Source organism: Microtus pennsylvanicus, chromosome 9 (genome assembly GCF_037038515.1).
Source record: "Microtus pennsylvanicus isolate mMicPen1 chromosome 9, mMicPen1.hap1, whole genome shotgun sequence".
Lineage (NCBI taxonomy): Eukaryota > Metazoa > Chordata > Mammalia > Rodentia > Cricetidae > Microtus > Microtus pennsylvanicus.
Window position 1 is genome coordinate 80,836,293 of NC_134587.1, and position 20,524 is coordinate 80,856,816.

Genomic DNA, 20,524 nt, shown 5'->3' on the forward strand with positions numbered 1-20,524 from the left:
ACTCTGGGTGGAGAGTGGCCAATCTGGTGGTGAGATCAGGGAGGTGGGGAGGAAGGGCCGCAGAGAATCAATGATTGGAAATCAGCATAGTGGGTAGAGGACAAACTACTGGTTGGGTTCAGAAACTTTGAAAAGAAAATCTACAGAGAGAGGAGACAAACTTTAAAATGAGTTGCAGTACAACCAGAATGAGAACTAACATTCACCAAGAATGCAGACTAAGAGAAGGGGCGGGGGGACAGCCTAGTTTCAGCCAGAGCTGGGTAGCAGGGTTCCTGTGGTGACTGTTACAGGCAAGGTGTGCAGTGCTTTTTATAGACAGACATCAGGAACAAAAATATAAAGACTTGGTGGACCCGAAGAGCTGAAGAGCTCTGAGCCCCTCCCCCTTTTCCGGTTGAATCATTAAGGTACTAGCATCCTGGGTCTCCTCAGTTGTGTTCAACACCACCTGTGACTTGTGATATCTATCCTCAAAGCTGATGGATGGGGAGAGAGTCACAGTGATGAAAGGGAAAGCAGTTTACCAGGCTTAGACATAAGCTAATGGTGGTCCTCTAGATGCTCTCTGTGGGAAAGTGAGGCGACCTAGCAAAAAATCCGATGGGCATGGGTTTGGTGGGCTTCTTGCCTCCCAAGCATACGGTCCTGGATAAAACCATTAGCATCGTGGCCAATGATAATAACATAAATGAAATACAACTAATCCGCCCACAGGCCCTGGCTCAATAAGTCTGTGTGGCTAGCCCAGGACTCTGTACAGGTGAGCCACATTCTAGGTCCTTCTATAATGGGCTGCCACATAGAAAAAGGCACTCGTGTGTCGATCAGTCTGATACTCTCACTTCTTCTCCAGCCCCCAACGTGTTTTTTGCCACTGAGTATTTCCAAGTTGTCAAGGATGGCAGGATTCCAGCCCAGCCCCAAGCAGGGTAGCTAGGCAGAGCATGGCATACTTTGATTTTTAAAAGGAGATTCATGGGGACAACTTGGGAAAGCCCACTTTAACTCAATATTCTCCAAAATTCCCTAATGATAGTAACCTGGTAGCCTAACAAGCAGGAAATCCCCAGACGACACCCTGAGGTGACTGAATCAGACTCTCCAAAGACACAGATGGGGAATTCAGATTTTCAGCTACTGCCTCATGGATTCTTATCCTCGGAGAAGCTTTGGGAAATATTGACCTAAGGGGTGAGTAAGCTCTGGGTGACCTCTCAGCTTGGTGTGTTCCCTCTGGCTGGAAAATCTGAAGCATCTTTCTGTTCCAGAACTTCCTTTCCAGGATGAAACCAGAAGTCATCAGGCTGTGTACCAGGAGAGCCATCTTGAAAGACAGTCACAAAGATCAGATACAGGTGGCTCGTACTTCCTGGTCTCTGCCCACCATTGTAGGGGGTCAGTATGAACTGGAGTCTGAACACGCACCAACTTGAAAGCAAGCTTACTAGTCCACAAAACATCATTTCTAACCTGGGAACTCACTCACTACCTACAAAGTGCCACAGAAGCCATGGAGGATACCACTCGGTGGCTCATACACAAGGTCAGGCTTAGCTATATATATTTTCTGGGAAAGTTTTCCAAAGGGTTGTTGCTGCCCATAATGAACTGGGTCCTCCTACATCAATTAACACTCAAGAGAATCCCCCACAGGTCAATCTGAACAGAGGGTTCCCTCAGCTGAGACTCTCCTCACAGGAGATTCTAGGCTGTACTGAGCTGATGGTTAGAGCTGACAAGGAGAGAGATTATAATAACAAGTAATAATTATTAGTAGCTTGTAACTAAGATGGAATAGTTGTAGCTAAAAACTAACTTTTTTGAATTGCTTACTTCTGGAATCTCCTACTCATTGTTTTCCAACCAAGTTTGATTCTGGATATTTAAAAAATGCAGAAAACAAAACTACAAACTGTACGGCATTTTACTCAAAATGCTTCTTTTCACTTGCCGCACTGTGGTAGATAAAGGGAATTCAGTGTTTGCATGTGACCACACCTGCTTATTTTGTACACTCTAAACTGCTGGAAGCTTATTAGGTAGTGATCTTATTTCTAAAATTCAAAGATGGAGGTCTCACTGTTTTACAAAGCAATACAAAAATATATCCAAGAATGAACAAAGGTATCTTCAAAGTATTAGAAGTGATACACGTATCTCTGATGTAAGTGTTCTTATTGTTTCATGAACTTAAATATAGCATCAGAAATGTACTTTAGAGTCGGGAAATTATCACATCAAGATGATAAAATCCTTACAATATGTAACATTAGAGTATCACAATGGTATAATATCTGGTACCAGAGATTATAATAATAGTATCTTGCTGTAAAACTTAGAAACAGCCTGGCAATGGTGGCAAACGCCTTTAATCCCAGCACTCAGGAAACAGAGGCAGGTGGATCTCTATGAGTTAGAGGGCATCCTGATCTACAGAGTGAGTTCCAGGGAAGCCAAGTCTATACGGAGAAACCCTCTCTTGAAAATCAATCAGACAGAAAACTCTAACAAATTCCTACTATGGTGATCTATGAAAGCAAATTTCATTCTCAAAGGTATTTCATCCAAGAACAGTATAAATAATAGGCAAATTCTTGTAATAAAAATCAGGGCAACTTTTGGAGGTTCCCAGCTAGGATGTGTGACCAGTTAGGACCCTTGATTACTTGATGGTCTAGTGACTACTCTTCCCCAAGGCTGCAGGATTTGGTTGATAGTCTCAAATCTCATATTCTCCCAAAAGTCTTAAGAAAATTGTTTCCTCATGAATGTAGATGATCAAATATACTTCTGAAGGATAGGACTCATGTGAGAATACTTGCCAGAAAGTGTTAAGTGTGAGTACACAACTTGAAATGATCATTCCAAGTCAAAAGAGTTCCTTGTGAGCAATGAACTCCAACCTTAACAACTGTCTTATCAAAACAGAGAATGTGGCAAGGCTTAGTAGGACGTGCCTATAACTGTGCCACTCTGGAGGCCAGAGCAGGGACATTGCCAAGAGTGCTAACCCAGAGCTACAGAGCAAGTCCAAGCCCAGCCTGAGCTAGTAGGAGAAGCCCTTGTCTTAAAAAGAAGCAAAACTTTGAGTGACTAAATTGTTTATAGGATGTGGTTCCAGAAGGACTGGAAACCCTGGAAAAGCCAGTGGCTATGGTTTCAAGGCTGCGGTACCCATAGGCTACTCACCACAATGGGCTGATTGCTCCAGCATGTCTGACAGGAAGAAGAGGCTAGCATGGGGATTTTCCCATCCATTATCAACCATAGTTTTGTTTTCATTTAGACCTATATTTCTGAGAAATAAATTCCGTATTCTCAAAGTCAAAAATCTAGATTTGCTAGAGCCAGCTTTTAAGGCATTTTGTGTTTCTCTAGTTTATCCCATTGTATTAATTAGCCTTGCTTTATTACAACACAATAGTGGAGGCAAGTAATTTTATAAAGAGAAAAGGCTTATTACTATAGTTTTGGAGGCTCAAAGGCTTGGTGCTGGCATTAGCTGAGTCCTGGCTCTTCTGGCTGCAGTGGCTACAGTTACAACATGGTGGAGAGGACATGTGGTAAGCAACTGTTTATATGATGAACCAGGAGACAGAAATCAAAACAAGAAACTGGGCTTCCACACCCCCTGTGAGGATACAACACTAGTGATACAAGAGCTTCCAATCAGACACACTTCCCCAAGATCCTACCACTTCCCAGAAGAGAAATTGAAATTGAAATGTATGCCCTGGCAATGCTGAAGCATGCATGGGCAACTTGTATATGGAGGTTCTGTTGAAGTTGTCTGTTAGAAATAATCTCAAGAAGAGCCTCTCCACCGATGCAAATAATTTCAGTCAGACCAGATTAGACTGAATCGAAGATGCCTATGTTTACTGCAGCAATCCAGGGTGGCACAGGAGCATGGTGGAGGGGGGAGACAGAAATGGGGGAGTCCACACAAATTTCGAAACCACGTCTACCTTTGTCCGGAGCGAGCCTAAATAGCCCGTGGGAGTAATCCTGACCCTCCCTGAGGAAGGTTCAGCACTTGGTGGGCTTCCCGGAGGTGGAGTCTGAACCAAGGCAACTCCCAGTGGGTGGAAGCTTAGGATAGATACCAGGGACTGGGGTGACACTTCCAATCATCCCAGACTCCTTGAATATAGGGGCGTTAGAGGGCTGGGGTCTCACTTTTGACCAAACATCCCAGAGTTTTTGGATATTGGGGCATCAGCTCAAGTTTGGCTACTTCCTGTGGGCATAATGCAACATGGGAAAGCAGGGAGCTGGGAGTTGGGTTCACTCTCAATGAGAAGAGTGACTGGAGCAGCATCTGGTTTATTGTCATCCTGGAGTCCTCAGGCAACTTTTTTTTTGAGGGAGATGAGAAGGCAGGTGGCTAGGAGAAAAAAATAATGTTATTATTTCTAGGTAATAATTGCTATAATAATTATATATTTTATTATAATAAACCATTGTGTAGTAGATGCTTGGGTATTTTGTCAATGGCTAGTGTCCATATATGGGTGTTCATATGTGCCTTGTGAAGTCCAAAGCATGACAGGCATCGTGAGAAGTCTAGATAAACACACATGATCACTCTTAAAGCATACAACCAAAACTTCAAAATTATCCACATTGATTGAAGTCTACTGTCAGTTGCCCACTCAGACCTGTGTCTGTCATGGGATGTCTAGGACTTTGAGGAGTTTGTCAGTGAAAAGGTAATGGAGGGATTTGTCAGGGAGTGTCACTTCTGGAGAGTTTGTATACCACTGTAGTAATATTGCCTTCACACAAATGCTTCCTCTTTCCTTCTTTCCTTACTTCCTCACACTGCACAAACTTCCAATCAGACAAGATGAAGCAGGTCACGGGAACAATCCTACGAGATTAACACACTTGAATTTGTATTTTCAAAGCTTCCAAGAAAGAATTTTCTAGATACACACACACACACACACACACACACACACACACACACACACACACACACAAATATCTCAATGAAGAATTTATCAACTATCCAAACAACTAACACCACTTCAAAAATCTCCTCCAGAAAGAAGAATGCTTCTGAACTACTTTAAAGAGGCCTTTGTTATCCTGTCACACCAGCCAACGATAATACATCTAAGAATTACACGGACGAAAACTGCAAACCAATAGTTCTTCATGAGCTTAGGTACAAAGTTCTAAACTGAAAAACTTTCAGCAAACCGTGCACTGAAAAACTAAAACTTTAAAATCAGGCAGAATTCTTCAGGTATTTGGATCTCATTCAGAATTTTAAAAATAAACTTGTGTAACTCATAATAACAAGGTTAAAATGAACAAACATACACACACACAAAACAACTATGTCAGAATGACTGTAAGAGCAAGAGCAGCAGGAAGTTTGCTGCAAGAGTGTCTACTTGTGGCATCAGAAGCTACATTTACATGAGTTTTCACCAACGTGACTGCCCATACTGGATGACAGAATGCCCATGAGGACTTAAACTTACACAAAGAACTATAGGCAACTGGGGAAAGCTGGAACCAGGAGACGTGGTCTAATCCAGGGAAGAGCACACCAATTTGATGTCCAATGCCAAATGGCCATCCCTGAAAACATACTTATAAGTAGCATTATACAAACTGAGCAGATTATATTTAGGAATATATATATGCCTACACATATATGCATGCAATAACTACTAGTGAAAAATGGACCTTGAGTTTGAAGTCTCATGGGGAGGGGTATAAAGGAGGGTTTAAAGGGATGAAAGAGAGTGGGTGGTATTGTAATTATAATCTCAAAAAAGTTGCAGTTTCAAAAAGGAAAAAGATAAAACTATACGACTATGTATGTCAAGGGACCCTCCTGCCACCACAAAAATCACCTAAAGGAATCCATACCAATTCATGATTCAAGAAAACACCCCCAATACAACAGTAATAGAGAATATTTCCTGACCCCCATCAAGAACATCTGTAACACTCTTACAGCTAATATTATACTTAATGGTTAAAGACTGCCTTCCTGTTGTAATAGGAGCAGCGGGGCTGCTTCCCCAGCACCCCGGCTGCCTGGCTAGCTTATGCCCTGAAATAACAACACACAAACTGTATTCTTTTAAACGCTGCTTGGCCCATTAACTATAGCCCTTACAGGCTAATTCTCATATCCCAATCAACCCATCTCTAATAATCTGTGTAGCCCACGAGATGGCTTACCAGGGAAGATCTTAACCTACGTCCATCCTGGGTCGGAGCTTCATCGGTAGCGTCTGCCTCAGAGAGCAGAGCTATCGCGTCTGCCCGGGAGAGGGGAGCATGGCGTCTCTCAGCTCACTTCCTCTTCCTCTCAGCATTCTGTTGTTTACTTCACCCACCTATGTTCTAACCAATAAAATGGGCCAAGGCAGTTTCTTTATTTTTTAACCAATGACCTTCCTCCATCACTTTCCCTCTAAGATTGGGAACAAAGTAAGGATACATGTCATGACTATTCTTAGTTAACAGTGCACTGTAAGTCCCAGCCATAATAATAAGACAAGGAATTAAAAACCAAAAATTTACAATTCACAAGGGAAGAAAGAAAATTATCTGTACTTACATATGATCAGATTAACCACACAAAAAAATAGAAATCTACAAAAGCAAAAAAAGTAAACAAAAACACTAGAAATTAAGAATTCAGTGGAGCTGCAGAACATAAAACCAACACCCAAAAGTTAGACACTGGCAATGGACAAGCAAAAAGCAAACTAAAATGCACATAACTATTTAAAATTACTCCAAGCAAGATTCAATTCATAAATAAAAGCCTACCAAAATAAGTGTTTTACATTTGCTACACAAATGTTAAAATGTCAACTAAAGAAATGAAAGAGGACCACAGAAGTTGGTGAGACTGACCGTGCTCCTGGGTAAGCAGACTTGGCATGGTGAAAACACCCATTCTCTCTAAATTGACTTCCAGCTTTCACACTTCCCTATCGAAACCTAGGGAGGCTCTTTAAATATGAACATAGGCAATGTTATTTTATAATTTATATAGAAAACCAAAACAACAACACTAACTAGAACAGTTTTGAGAAAAGAGACTAGATTGGGAGGAATCACAATCCTAGAGTTGTAAGGACAGTCATCAAGACTGCAGTTCTGAAACAATGATAGAACCGATTAGAGACCCAAAAGTAGATCCACATAAAAACATGCCCAATTTACTTTTGATAAAGAAACAAAAAAGCAAATCAATGGAAGATGTAATTCTTTTTAATAAATCAATCTAAAAAAATCAATAAGTACCACCCCCAGAGGTAAAAAAAAAACCCACCTATGATTCAAATTCCAATGCCAAACTCTATATAAAATTTCAGTGTGAATCAGGAAATTAACTGTAAAATATGCAACTATAAAATCACTGGAAAAGATAGCATATTGAGTAAACATACAATTTCTTGTTCGGGGAAATATGAATGTGCTTTGTAGATTCTATGAAATAAAGTTCTTGGGCTTTAGATAACTATTAGATAACCTGCTTAGCCCACGGAAGACAATATAGTCAGGGCGCTAGTTGAAGGTAAGTAGTCCCTCCCTGTGTGATTCCTGCAAACCTATAACTAGTTCAACTAGTTATAACTAGAACTAGTTATAACTAGAGGTTCCTGCAAACCTATAACTAGTTCAAAATCAGAAGTTAAAAACAAAACATGGAAGATGGTAAATCTTTTTGGGTGCAGTTTATAAACGATATAAATATATTATATAATATAGGTAAATACACTGTCCCTCTGGCTATAAGAATGGAGAAAGAGTGTGCTACTCTTGAGAATGTATTATTGCTAGGCAAAATGCTCATTTTCTTATATAATTCATATTCCAATCTTCAAACTAATTTTTAGTTGATTTTGATATAATAAATTGTAGTTTGGAGAGGTTGTTATTTTCATAGATCATTTTAAAACCAGGGTCTTCCTATCCACAAATATTGTTTTCTTCTTCTATCTTACTTCTATCTTACATAACTAAGTAGAAAACTAATGACAAAATCCTCAAATGTATTTGACAAAAAAAACCCATAGGTTCATATATGGAAGATTTCTAAAAAATAGAAAATAAATAAAGACCACACTGAGAACTATTATAAAGTCACTAATGTCCACCCAGAATATAAGAGGGTGAGACCAGCCCTTCAAAGCCCTGCTCAGAGGCAGAGAGTGCTGGGAGGGCAGACTAGAATTTTCTGAAGCCACAGTAGGAGGCACAGTGAATTGGAAACCCTTCTGAAATCTGCTTGGTTGCAGTACAGCTACACTGGAAGACCATCTATGATGCTCTAATTGGAGCAGATGAGACCTCCTCAGTACTACGACAGTCTTCCCCACCATACTAGTTTGTTCCTTTGTAATTTTGAATAAATTATTGGTAAGAACTGTTTCAAATGTGCACAAGAATTATTTTACAGTTAGCACTTATAAAACAGTGACCTAAGCAGTTAAAATAGTTTAAATATTATGAAAGCCCAATATCAAATTCACTATTACATGAGTGTATTATTTCTTATTATGCCAACTTAAAAGATATTGATCACAGAACCTTCTAGTATTCTTCCAGGTGATAAAAAACAAAGGAACAGGCACTCTGAGTTAATCAGTGCTTTAATCTATTGAAAGATTCAGAATCTGAACAGGTTGACTACAAGGAGATGATATGGAATGGGGGCTTTATTTGAAGAAAATGGGTCTCTTTGGGTATGTTTTCCTCTCTGGCTCCTCCCGTCATTCTCAGCTCCCTGGATGGCATGGCTCAAACCTCTGGCATGTACTCCAGCCTCCGTGATGTTCTTCTACCTCACTTTAGGACTGAAGCAATGACTCTACCCATCCATGCCCAGAAATCTATGACACCATGAGCTATAACAATGAATCTTTCTTTTTGAAAACTGTTTTCTTCAGGTATCTGTTATGTAAATGAAGAGTCTGAATACACAACCATCATTTATTTCCCCAAAGACATTATTTATTAGCAGTCTAACACTGATTTTCCAGGATTTTATCAAAATACTATTAATTATCTGAATCAAAGAGTTTTGTCATAGATGGGAAATTGACAAGAGCATCTCTCACTTAGCACCCTGGCCATCTGCCATCTTAAGAAGCAAAATCTCATTACACTCCAGACCAACCAGCCAGTAGACATAGTTTGTTTTTCATACGGTTGCCTAAGAACTAAGTTATCACAAAGATTGCCCAACATATCAAACTTACCAACAGGTTTTTGGCGCCTACGTCAGCACCAGATAGAAAGCAATGTCGGCAGCTTGCCAGCCACACCCCTCCACGCCTCCCCCAACATTGGTAATCACGAGCTTGCCAGATGGGACAGACAATCCAATAAGGTTTGCCTTAGTTTCCACTACGTTTTTCTTAATTCTTCATCTTTTCTGTGTAACATTCTCTTAACCCTCAAGAAAAATCACGTAGTTTTAATCTATCAAGTGAAAAATTAAGCAGCATATTTCAGACAGATAAAAACAATGCTAGGAGACTATTCTCTTTAATGACCTGCTCCCTTTTATTACCATTCGTTATTCTGTAGGCCACGAAACATTTCATTTTGTTGGTAGATGGTTCTGACAAACCTCTATTCATCGTGTAGCTGTATTTCCAATTGCCTTCTGCTAACACCTCTGAAACACAAGTCAGGGACAAGCTGTGCTTACCAGTGAAATAACATGTTTGTCCAGTGGGAAATGTGTAGGGCGGGCTCTAGTCTTGGTCAACTACTTCAACCTGACACACAGGGCACCTGACAGCTTCAGCAGGTTAGTGACATAGTCAAGGGACCGTCGGGTGCACTTCTCTCTTGAGGATTTCAATATTTTTGTTTTCTGTTTTGGTAATTTGATCTCCATGTGTCCTTGTGAGTTCCTCTTTGAATTGAATTTGTGATTTATCCCCTGGCTCTTTGTACCTAAAGGTTGTCATATTTTCCCATGTATGGAGAACTTAGGCATTATTTGTTTAAATATGCTTTCTGCATCTTTTTATTTTTTTCTTCATAAAATTCTTTCAACTTTATATTTATTCTTCTACAGGAACCTTATGTTGTCATTGGCCTTCATTTTTTTCATATTACTCTTTTTTCTTTTCATTATTTATTTATTTATTTTAATCTTGACCACAGTTTATCCTCCCTCCTCTCCTCCAAGATCCTCCCCCTCTGCCTCCCTCATTCCCTCCTCCTCAGTTTCTATTCAGAAAAGGGCAGGCCTCCCTTGGATATCCACAAAACATGGCATATCAAGTTATAGTAAGACTAAGCACCTTACCTTATGTTAAGGCTGGGCAAGGCCACCCAGTATAAAGAAGAGCATCCCAAAAGCCAAGAAGAGTCGGAGACAGCCACTGCTTCCACTGTTAGGAATCCCACTTGACTACATCATGTCGAATGGACCTTTGGACTCATTGATTCTTTTTTCTTCCTCACCAATTCCACTGCCAAGGATTTCCTATTGGAATTATTTAGAATACTTTTGAAGTCATTTCCTAGGCATCCATGTTTGCAGAGTTCATTCTTGGAACATGGTTTATTTTGGTTGTTTCACCAGTGTTTCAAAACCTTTGTATGCCTAATGTTTGAGGAAGTGATCTTCCCTTCCAGCAATTTCTGCTATTCGTGGGAGTGGTAGAACCTTCCTCTGTAGTTTAGTTTGGACTGATGATTACACTGGTTTGCAGTGAGCACCGAGACAGTCCTTATTGCACCAAGGCCTAGTTGGGAAAGCCTGTTAACGGTGTTCCGAATGGTGAGATTGCTGGCTGTGCTAAACTTTGTGGTACAACCTCAAGCTTGATCCCACAGGAGGAAAGAATAGCTGGCTGAGTGATGTGGTTTCTTCTCATCAGAAGATACTACAGATTGCAGTTTCTTGTAGCTGGGCAGGGCCACATATTAGATTCTCAGACTGAGATCTCTATGGTCACTATTCGGCCACTTAGGGTGGACAGCGCTAGGACAATACTCCATGGGGCATGCATGAGTGTGTGTTTGCCTTCTGACCCCTTTGGTATCCTTAACGCAGAACACTGAGACTTTATGAATTAGCCACTTGGACACCAAGCCTTAGCAGGGCTGCATTCTCCTCCATGGTTAGTCACCTTACCTGTCCCTGCCTTACAATCTGAGAAGTGTTAAAGAGTGTTATTGAAGTATGGCCATATAGAAGCTTAGATGCTAGAAATAGGTAGGAACAAATCTTTCCTTTGGAGATTGATCACCAGATTGGCAAGGGGATTTTCAAGGTGAACAGCAGGACTAGATAGAAAAGCCCAGGCAGAGACTCAAGTCTGGGAGATTTGGCTGTCTTTGCATGATGATACTGTTGGCCAACATCTTTGGTGATACAATCCCATGGTAGTAATACATAGTAAGCCTCTGAGCTCACCACAGCGTGAACCTCACCCCTGTTATTTGTTCGTATGTGGTCCATGGTGCTAATAACTCCAGCGTTTTTCCTTGAAGGAGACAAGAAAGCACCTCTTGTAAAGGGTTCTTAAATGTTGGTGAAGCTGGAGAATTCCTAATCTGCCACCATACTCTAATATCAAATCTGCATGTCTCTTCAGAGGCAGTGTTAGCATGATTTCCATCTACTTATAACAAAATGTGAATGACCAACAATTATATGAAAACCATAGCTGTAGAATATTTTAGAAATGAAAGAACAAAAATAAATCTTGAGGTGACACTGGTGAATAGCTCAGTTGTAACTTTCTGCTCTCTTTGAGGAAAACTAAAATGATTCTCTCTATATATTTAAATATTTAGTTGTTGGATATTGTCAGTTATCTGGGTATTATTCTCTTTGACTTTACTGAAACATAATAATTGAAAAAATTAGAAAGACTGTTTTCTAGCTTGTAAAAAATAGATCGGTCACTAAGTAAAGAACATCAGTGTGTTTGTGCTTTCAAAATCAAATAACTAGAAAACAAGATTTTATGTGTTAAGGACGTTAAAAATAAGCCAGAACAAGAGAAAATGGGACAGATTTCTTTGCCTTTTTTTCTGTTCTTGAGTGGCTTGCCAGACTTTTAAAATGTGACTAGCTCCCATTAACTTTCCTATCCCACCTTTCTTACAACATTTTGAAGAAGTTAATGAAATGAACCTAAGACCTTGCTTCTAAAGACACTATACACTTCAGACACAAGAATTGACCAAGACGCTTTCTCCCTAAGCATTAGAGCTCATAGTATTAGAAATTGCTATGCCATAAAAGCTGAAAATCAATGAACAGTCCTACTCAGAGGAGACACCTATCAACCACAAAGACAACAGGTCGCAAACAATATCCCCCAGTGATGCAAAGATGGCACTTTTATCTTGGGGATAACCAACAGCTGGCTAATTGGACCTCAGGTGAGGGGGTCCCTTCAGTGTCAGACAGGGACATTAACCCCTCGAATAAATTAGAATCAAAATCTGGTGCAGATAGACTTCGTCAATCTGAGTCAGACTTTGGGGAGTCTAATGCCAGGCAGTTCATTGACAGCACACTTCAAACAGTATGATTGGGGAAATGGTTTCCAGGCAACAAACAATCCAGTTCCAGGTGCACAATAACGCTGGAGGTGTGACTACCTAGAAATTCCTTTACAAGTACATGTGATCATGAGGGTGCATTCTATAGCTGAAAGGCCTAGAGTTTAGTGTGTTTTCTGACCAATAGCATAGGTCAGCAGGGCGCAAAATACCTGTGATGTCTTCCCTAAGTATGGGTACCTACGGTCTAGAGAGGGAAGAGTCTGGAATAATTATTTTGGGAATTTGGGTGAGGTCTGCCTCCACAAATAGCAAAACTCACTGGGTCATTAACAAAATCCACTCTCGGCTCTCTGTGTGGAATTCAGGTATTTGATTTTTATCTCCTCCAATGACACCCCTGCATGGTTGACATTCCTGGTTCTCTCAGTGCTTTTCTGTGAGTACAAGGACCTCTGTGCCCCCAACACTGAGGCCCATTCAAGAAAAGAGAATCCTTGCCTGGCATTTATTGTAAACCCAGCCAGCTGCTTGTGACCATCATCCCCAGAGAAGAACTTTTTACTATCATTTTCCTAAACCAATACGCTTTCTAACTTGAAGGGTCCAGTCCAACATATTTGTCCATACTTGGGGGGAAGAGTGAGGATTGAGAAAGAACTAGACAAGAGACAACAGACAGAGTCAGGAGGGCATCCAGTGAGTACTGAGATTTGTTTCATGTTTATTTCTCATAACCTTTATATACCCTAATTCCAAAAGGGGGGGGGCAAGGCAAAAAGACTCCTTTGCAACGATACAAGGAACAAACCAAGTAATTACCTTCTTAATACCTGAAACGTCAAGTAACCACACCCTAGGCCAAAACATCCTGTGAGCAGCTACACCTGAGGTCAAACCTCCTGAAGGATCAAGAATAGGCCTGAACTCTCTGACCTTTAGTCAAGGTGGAACAGATCCACTTCTGTGGGCTCCCACACTAACTGTGCTTTAGATGTTTACCCTTACTCTCATAGAGATGTGTAGCTTTTTTTGTTTTGCAACAGAGACTATTACAGAGCTCTCCAACTGGTCACAGTGAGGAAAACAAGTGACTGTGGAGTTCCAAGCTCCAACATATTCACCAGTAATGCAACCGCTACACCAAAGGCTTAGAGAAAATCACAGAAGAGGGGTGGAAAGATTATAAGAGCCAGAGGACCAGGATGTCTGCTGCTAGAGTGTCTTCCAGACATGGCAGGGAAGCTGTACCCATGAAATCTCAACAACATGGTTGCTTAAACAAGACCGACACAATGGCACTACCAGTTGCCATGCCAATATGGGATGGAGAAAATATTCCAAGGTTCCACTCCTAGATGAAGAGCAGCAGGCAACCAATGGCTGCCAAAGGAAGGAGAATCTGTTGTCTCCGGGGATGAGCTTGCTGATGGTTTATCTAACCAATCCCAAGTAGTCGGCTAAGAATAGGCAGGAAGAGGGAAGGTGAGCTGAGGATGGATCTGTGTATGGACAGGATCAATGCATAAGACACACGTGTGTGGAAATCGCACAGTAAATCCCATTCATTTGTACAATTATTAGCTTTAATAATTGTAAAACAATTTCAGCACATGGATATCTCTGGCATTCTGCTTATTATTCCAGGTTATTCAATTTGTTGATACATATCTGTGAGTAACAGGCCCCTGGGATCTTTTTGATTTCAGAATCACATGTGGCAATTCTTTCTCTTTCATTTCTGATTTTATTTCATCTTATACTATTCTAGCATTCTCACATTTCTCTTTTTAGCTTAGCAATTTTTAAAAATTTTTTCCATATTTTTTCCCTTGAAAACCTACCATTGTGTTCATTTTTTTATTTCCTTTATTGTTTCTTTGTGATTTCTTTCCTTCTGCTAATTTGAGGCTTAGTTTGCTCCTTTTAAAATGTGTCTTTTTGCCATTTATTATTATTATTACTATTTTATTACTGTGCATGTGTGCTTATGATTTGTGTGTGTGCACGGATGCTCCTATGCAATAATGCAAGTGTGGAAATCGGCAGTTTTCAGGAGTTGAATCTCCCCTTCTATCTTGGGGTTTAGGGTTCAGATTCAGGTCATGAGGCTTGTGCAGGATGTCCCCTTCCCCCTGTTTAAATGAGGCTTTTTCTACATAAAGTTTTAAATTTGTTTCTTTTCCTTTATTCTTCTCTTATACACTACATCCTGACTGCGTCCTCCCCTCCCTTTCTCTCCCAGTTCCTCCCCACCTTCCCTCTCCCTAAGAGCCCCTGCTCCTTACTTTCCCTTCCGAAAAGAGCACACCTCCCATGGATAACAACCAAACACTGCATAACAAGATGCAATAAATAGACTAGCCTCAAGGCTGGATGAGACTTCAGAGCACTTCTATCCACCACACCATCATCTCTCCAGCCTGTGCCTAATTGATTCTTTTCACTTGTGTTGATTGCTGCTGTTCACACCTCTCTGGTACTGTTTTCCTGAGTCCCATATGTTTTGGAATGTCTTGTTTTTAGTTTTGGTTGGGTCCTGATTTTACTTGTTTCTCTTTGATCTTATCTACCCCACTGGTTATTCAATTATTTAACTTCCACACATTTTGTTTTCCAGCTCCCTTGATACTGATTTTTCATTTAGTTACTTTCAAGTTAGAAGAGATACTTAACATAGTTTCTATCTTTTGAAATTTTTATGATAGTCTATGGTATAACATATGATCAATATTGAAAAATATTTCTGCCTATTTTAGAAGAATATAGGCTTTACTGCTATGGGGTGGCCTGCCCTACATATGCCTGTTAATTGTTTATAATAGTGTTGGCCAAATGTGATGTTACATATTAATCATGTGGACATTATAGTCACTATTGAGAATGAGTATTAAAGTTTTCTGTTATTATTATATTTCTGCCTATTTCCCCTTTCAAACTCATTAATTTTTTTCAGATACCCAGGTGTTCTGAAATTCATTGCACTTGGATTCAAATCTGTCTATCTTCCTGATTAATTATACTTTTATAACTACATGCAAACCTTCTTTGCCTGGAATTATTTGACTACACACATAGACATAGACACCCCTCACACACAAACACACACAGACATACACAGATACACTTTATCTAATATAAGTGTTTCTATAAGAGGGAAATCATAGATATAAAGAGCAACAAATAATAATTACAATATGCTTACACAAACCAGGGAATGACTAGAACCAGATGGAAGTTTGAAAATAACTGTTCCTTAGTAAATTCAGAGAACATGTGTCCCTGAAGAAAGCATTCCTCACCCCCCCCCCAGAGAAGTCATGGGATAAATTTATAAAGTTAAGTCATTTACTTTGTGTTACCTTGTTATAGCACCCATATCAGAGACAGAGATTACAAATCCTGAAGCCATATGTAGTCTCCTTTAAAGAGTTATGTTGAAAGTTGGAAAAAGTGAGAAAGTTGATGAGGTAAATGATGCAGAGGTGGGCAGACTAAGAACAGGGAAGTAAAAGCAGACATAGGGGACAACAAACTTGCAGATATTACCAACCTCATGTTATCTCACTATGGACGCTCAAAGATCAAACAGCTTCCATGGCTTACTCTAGCCAACTGTTAAACACACTCTCCTCTGGTATTTCGAAAACATCCAAAATAGACAGCTTATCTGAAATTTGTTTGCATGATGTTTTTATTTACTATTTTTCATCTTCTAAATTCTTTTTTGACCTATTTTTATAGTTATAATAAAATAGTTATGCTATAGTTATAATAAGTTTATAGAACTTAGCATAATAGATAAAGCATATTTATGTGCTGTTGGAAAATGTGTCTTAATCATTCATTGACCTGAAGAAAAGGACAGATGGTTATTAATGACTAGATTACTTAGATTTTTTTTTGTGATAGGTTTTTTTTTTTTTTTGTAGTTTTGGAGCCTGTCCTGGAACTAGCTCTTGTAGACCAGGCTGGCCTCGAACTCACAGAGATCCGCCTGCTTCTACCTCCTAAGTGCTGGGATTAAAGGTGTGTACTACCACCGTCCAACTCACTTAATAAAATTTTAAGATGGATTTGAATTTTTCTCTGGGACCTAAAGTTATTCAAGTTCTCCATGATATGGCTAAATGTTGAGGAAACAACCTGGGACAGGGGTAGCAGTGTGAGAAAGGTTTCAGAAGGTAGTAAATCCATGCCGTGTGTGAGGGGTGTGTACATTGGGAGAACAGAAAGACCTAGTCATATTGGAAAGTTACTAGAGCATAATAAATGTGGGAAAAGAAGCCAGATTTACTCACACTGCGGAGTAAGTAGTGATAAGGTTTGGTTGAGATTGTGGAGACACAGTGGGAAGGCCAACTCCCAGGATCTATAGACTAAAAGGTTCTTGTTGCTAAGCAATCGGATCTAGAACTTAATCCAATGAGAGACAAAGGAAGAAAGGATTTCTGTTCTCTTTGTCATGTGAGTTCTCAGAAATCTTTGCTTATAAACCTGTTCTTACAAATGAACCATGAATAGGTCCACACCAAGAAATCATCACTCCATCTCTTGGTAAGCCTCTCAAGAGCTTAGGCCTAAAGGACAAGAAGCTCATGAACATACTGACAATTTTTTGGAATTCTTCAAATTTTGAGAAGGACTAGTGGCTCCTATTATTTCTTATTCCTCTCTCCTATTTGGAAAGGACGAACTGTTTTAATGTGCTGTTATTCATAGTTTATAAAATATCGAATTAGATCATAAACAATGACAAGGCTTAGATGATGATTAAAATACATGGGCTGATAAGTTGGATGAAGCGGAGAATAGGAGATGCTGGAGACAGGGTTTAAAGTTCTCTACTAATATGACTATTCAGGCTCTTTTATTTGATAGGTATCGTCACCATCATCATCACCATAGAGTGTATGTGTTTATGTGGAGGAATGGCTGAAGGAGGATGTGGGTGTATGTATGTAGAAGTCAGAGAAGAACTTGCAAGAATTGGTTCTCTCCACTGTAGATTTCCAAGCTGGAATGCAGGTTGTCAGGCTTGGCTGCGAACACTTTGTAACCCTCGAGCCATATCTGCACATTGTTTCAGTTGAAAATGTCACAATCCTTCAGAACCCGTGGCCTCTTTAGTCATCATCTAAAATCCTGCAAGATGTGAGAAACTGGCTCAACTTTCAAGTTTCTTTACCAGTGACCTATTGACAAGCTGAGATCTTAGTAATGAATCCTGATAGTTTTGTATGGTTAAGTTTATTAGCAATATTATTGATAAATCATCAGCCTTTCCATCACAAAAATATTAACTCTATGATCATAACCAAATATACACATATACTTGTTGTTATTACTCACACACATATCAAAATAGATGCAAATAGAGAATCAGCATGTCAGAATGTTTTTATTTATTTTTATTGAGCTCTACATTTTTCTCTGCTCCCCTCCTTGCCTCTCCCCTCCCTCCTTCAACCCTCCCCCAAGGTCCCCATGCTCCCAATTTACTCAGGAGATCTTGTCTTTTTCTACTTCCCATGTAGATTATATCTATGTAAGTCTCTCTTAGTGTCCTCATTGTTGTCTAAGTTCTCTGGGATTGTGGTTTGTAGGCTGGTTTTCTTTGCTTTATGTTTAAAAACCACCTATGAGTGAGTACATGTGATAACTGTCTCTCTGTGTCTGGGTTACCTCACTCAAAATAATGCTTTCTAGCTCTATCCAATTTCCTGCAAAATTCAAGAATTTTTTTCTGCTGTGTAGTACTCCATTGTATAAATGTACCACATTTTCCTCATCCATTCTTTGGTCGAGGGGCATTTAGGTTGTTTTCAGGTTCTGGCTATGACAAACAATGCTGCTATGAACATAGTTGAGCACATGTCCTTGTGGCATGATTGAGCATCCTTTGGGTATATACCCAAATGTGGTATTATTGGGTCTTGAGGAAGGTTGTTTCCTAATTCTCTGAGAAATCACCACACTGACATCCAAAGTGGTTGTACCAGCTTGCATTCCCATCAGCACTGCAGAAGTGTTCCCTTTTCCCCACAACCTCTCCAGCAAAAGTTGTCATCAGTGTTTTTGATTTTGGCCATTGTTACAGTTGTAAGATGGAATCTCAGAGTTGTTTGGATTTGCATTTCTCTGATGACTAAGAATGTTGAATATTTCCTTAATTGTCTTTCAGCCATTTTAGATTCCTCTGTTGAGAGTTCTCTGTTTAGGTCTGTACTCCATTTTTTTTAATTGGATTATGTGATCTTTTGGTGTCCAGTTTCCTGAGCTCTTTGTATATTTTGGAGATCAGACCTCTGTCTGATGTGGGGTTAGTGAAGATCTTTTCCCATTCTGTAGGCTGTTGTTTTGTCTTGTTGACCCTTTTCTTTAGAGAAGCTTTTCATTTTCAGGAGGTGCCATTTATTAATTGTTTCTCTCAGTGTCTTGCTACTGGGGTTATATTTAGGAAGTGGTCTCCTGTGCCAATGCGTTCAAATGTACTTCCCACTTTCTCTTCTATGAGGTTTAGTGTGGTTGGCTTTATGTTGAGGTCTTTGATCCATTTGGACTTGAGTTTTGTGCATGTGATAGATGGATCTATTTTCTTCTACATGTTGATATTCAATTATGTCAGCACCATTTGTTGAATATGCTTTCTTTATTCCATTTTATATTTTTTTAAATCAGGTGTTCGTAGGTGTGTGGATTAATATCTGGGTCTTTGATTTGGTTCCATTTTATGCTCATACTAGGCTGTTTTTAGTGCTGTAGCTCTGTAATAGAGTTTGAAGTCAGGGATTGTGATGCCTCCAGAAGTTCCTTTATTGTACAGAATTGTTTTGGCTATCTTGGGTTTAAAGCAAAGAAAACCAGCCTACAATTCACAATCCCAGAGAATCTAGACAATAGTGAGGATTGTAAGTGAGACATATATGGATCTAATCTTCATGGGAAAAAGAAAACAAACAAGAGAAGTATTGCATCCTCAATAAAGGAATTGTTCGTGGTCTATAACCAATGCCAGCTGAATATACAATTTGTGAGTCCACCATGCCCCATAGACAACTTGCGCTACGGTGGACTCATCATCCTCTTGAGGTCTCACTTGCTCTGCTGTTTGTTATAATAAGATATTTGATTGTGCAGGTGAAAGTCCCTTAGGAGAAAAATTCCACCAGATTTTTGCAGAATTAAGGCTAACACTCCTTAAATTATTTCACAAAATAGAAAGCAAAGGAACACTACCAAATTCATTTTATGAGGCACAGTCACCCAGATACTGAAACCACATAGTCAGCAAAGAAAGAGTAGACCAATTTTTCTTATGAACACAGATACAAAAATACCCATAAAATACTTGCAAACCAAATTCAAGAACACACCAAAAAAAGATCATCCATCATGATCAAATAGGCTCCATCCCAGAGATGCAGAGATGAAACAATGGGAAAAAAATCAGCCAAGGTAATCCTGTTCTCACACCCTCAGTACCCAGCTCATCTGCACTCACACCACCAGGGACAACTCTGCTCCTTTGTCTTGACAAGGTGTGGGACCTGCTCTCTGGATTGCAGCACTTTTTGAAGCACAGTGCTAACTCTTCCATCCTTGTTCCCCTGAGGTCAGCTCTCACACCTCTCGCAGGTGGCAAGGGGGGCATATTTCCCTTACTCTTGCCTTCCCATGGCATATGAGGGAGGGGGCTGGAACAGCTATTCTGCTCTCATGCCTACAGGCCCAGCTCACCTGTGCCCCCACCAACAGGCTCAGTTCTAGCGTGCTGCCCAGGTGAGGTGCCATGTGCCTGCTCTAACATGCACTGCAGCAGGTGAGGGACAGGGCCAGTTCTCTCATTCTGGAGGCCCTGGGGACAACTCTCTCACCTACCACATGTGGCAAGGGGTGAGAAGAGGGAGAACAGTTTTCTCCTCACCCATGCGACCACATGGCAGGGGGGAGGGGCAGTCCTTCTGCTCCTATGATTCCCCCATCCCACCCTACC

At 40.1% G+C, this 20,524-nt stretch overlaps 1 protein-coding gene across 1 annotated transcript in view; it reads left to right on the forward strand.

Moving 5' to 3' along the window:
• The first annotated feature begins 1,103 nt into the window (after positions 1-1,103).
• LOC142857760 (disintegrin and metalloproteinase domain-containing protein 25-like) overlaps positions 1,104-20,524 on the forward strand; it is a 43,236-nt gene continuing 23,815 nt past the window's right edge. Inside the window, exon 1 of the mRNA XM_075986570.1 lies at positions 1,104-1,194. The gene's annotated coding sequence lies outside the window, so the exon portion shown is untranslated. The remainder of the gene's footprint in view (positions 1,195-20,524) is intronic.